The sequence below is a fragment of the Dipodomys spectabilis genome, unplaced genomic scaffold (assembly GCF_019054845.1).
Source record: "Dipodomys spectabilis isolate Male_0828 unplaced genomic scaffold, ASM1905484v1 ptg000152l, whole genome shotgun sequence".
Classification (NCBI taxonomy): domain Eukaryota; kingdom Metazoa; phylum Chordata; class Mammalia; order Rodentia; family Heteromyidae; genus Dipodomys; species Dipodomys spectabilis.
The window spans coordinates 5,373,179-5,375,434 of NW_024870829.1; positions in this window are offsets into that span (position 1 = coordinate 5,373,179).

The following is a 2,256-nucleotide window of genomic DNA, read 5'->3' on the forward strand; positions in this document are numbered from 1 at the left end:
GAACATTCACCCTCCTGGGTAGCTAGGATTACAGGTGTGAGCCACTAGTGCCCAGCAAGTCCCTCTCTTTTAGATATTATTCTAAAAGCCTCTTATCCAAGGTCACTCCTCAGAGAGTAAATAGACCTCTGCCAACAGTTCCTTCACACTCTCATCTCCTGTTATGGCTGTTATGTGTCTTTTCCATGTTATCATGAACCTACTTCACTGTTTTCTTCTTAATCCATGATTGTATATGTGTTACTAATAATTACCTAAATTTAGTGGCTATACACCCTAAATTACTCAACCATTAATTTCATTTTTTTTTCAATATGATTGTTCTTCCGTACCAATCTGAGCTTATACTCACCTTCTCTACCTCTTGGCATGTGCAGAGCCTTGGTCTTTTCTACCTCCAAACCAAGAGGTTTGCCAAAGAATAGCCTACAATATTCCTGCTTAGGATTCAGGACAAGTAGTTGAGTGTCTGAAAGAAGCAATGCATTCTTGGCATGGGAAGGGGTGGGAGAGACAACAGCTTAGAGGGCAAACTGGTAGACACAACATTTAACAACTTCTTTGGGGAAACTGACCTCCCACACGGTGGCAGTGAGATGACTCACCTATTGAATTTTCATATATAAAGGAAGTTGTCATGTCTCACTGCACAACTCACTTTTAGTCAAAGAGAGGATCATTCTTTTGTGTACTCCTTAGGCCCAGTCTCACTTTATCTCCATCGTAGACTTTGCCCAGACTCTGTTCCTACTAGAAGGTGCCTGATGAGGAGGAAAATATGATCTTTTCCCTTCTGACTGGCCCTGTGAGGACTGAGATCACTTTTAGTATTGAACCTATTCCTCCTGACAAAGCTGTGGTGAGTGGTGGGAAAGTTCATTCTCTGAATTATGCCCTAGAACCAAATATTTTCAGAGAAAGTCAAGGAATGATGAATCCTGCCTGAGGGATTGAGATTCTCTATTTCCAAAGAGGTCAATTAGTATCTGATTCTGAGTCCCAGGTGGAGGTTTTTTACCAGATCCTCCAAGCTAGAGTGGATGTTCCTCAGATTCCAGGCAATCCTCATATTTCTCTAGCTCTTTCTCATAAAACAAAAGGACACAGGAGTTGAGTTCAGAAACAAGGTGAAATGAGAGTAGCAGAAGAATTATTGGCAGGGGAAGGAATTAGTAATTTTTGGTGAAAAAAGGGCTCAGAAAATCTAGGATCACTCACATCATTTGGGAATCACATCATAAGATTAGGGAATAAAAGTAATAAATTACTGCCTAAATTAGTAACTCCACTGCTCTGACTACATTACGAGTACTCTGTCAAAAGGTAGCTGTCCTAGCTCAATGTTGATGAGCAAAATGGAGCACATTTTTTCCTGACAATGTTCTACTGAGTACCTAAATCCATGCCCCAGGTTGTTCTTACTCTCTACTTCTCTGTTACTTTCTTTTGCTGGATTCAATCAATGATACTTGAATGTGTTATCATCTTCAGACATGTAATCACATTTTCTTTTAATCCATTTGTTATAAATTAAAACAAATTATGGGGAAACATATTTCTATTGTACATTTTCTTCCATAGCATACTTATTTGATGTTATTATTATTTTAATTGTTTCATTTTTAAAACTTGAGGAAAATATTTTGTTAGTATTAGAACTAATCAGTTGCACATTTCTAAAATTTTTCCATGTCTGTTTTTTTTGTTATTAAGGTTCTAACATTGTCTTGTCCCCCAATTGTTGCCTTCTTAAAATTGGATCAAATTACAAACTGTATATGATGGTCCTGTATGTGTTCATTGATATATTTAAATTTCTTCTAATATCCACATACTATAGGATATCTTCAACATCTAAAAATCAATATGGAGGTCCCTATTAAGAAAAACAAGAAGCCACGAAACCTGTGAAATTAGGATTAGGTATATATCCAAAAATATATAGCAGTGACATTGGAAAAATTCACTTTTCTTATATACCAGAACATGTTTATAATTATGAATAGCATATTTCCTTTATTCCCTCTTTTTTGTGCATCTCGGTTGAATGCACAGCTTTCTTTCTTGCTGCCATGCACATGGATATTGATGTTGATATATATTCCTTCTTTATATATCAAGGTTGCAGTAAAGGTCATCAACACATGTGTCTTTTTGGTATTGTCTAAACTTCCATTATGATCATTATAGGTTGCATTAGTTTACAATACCACAAAACCAAATACATTTCCTAATTTATTTCTACCTCTCCAGATG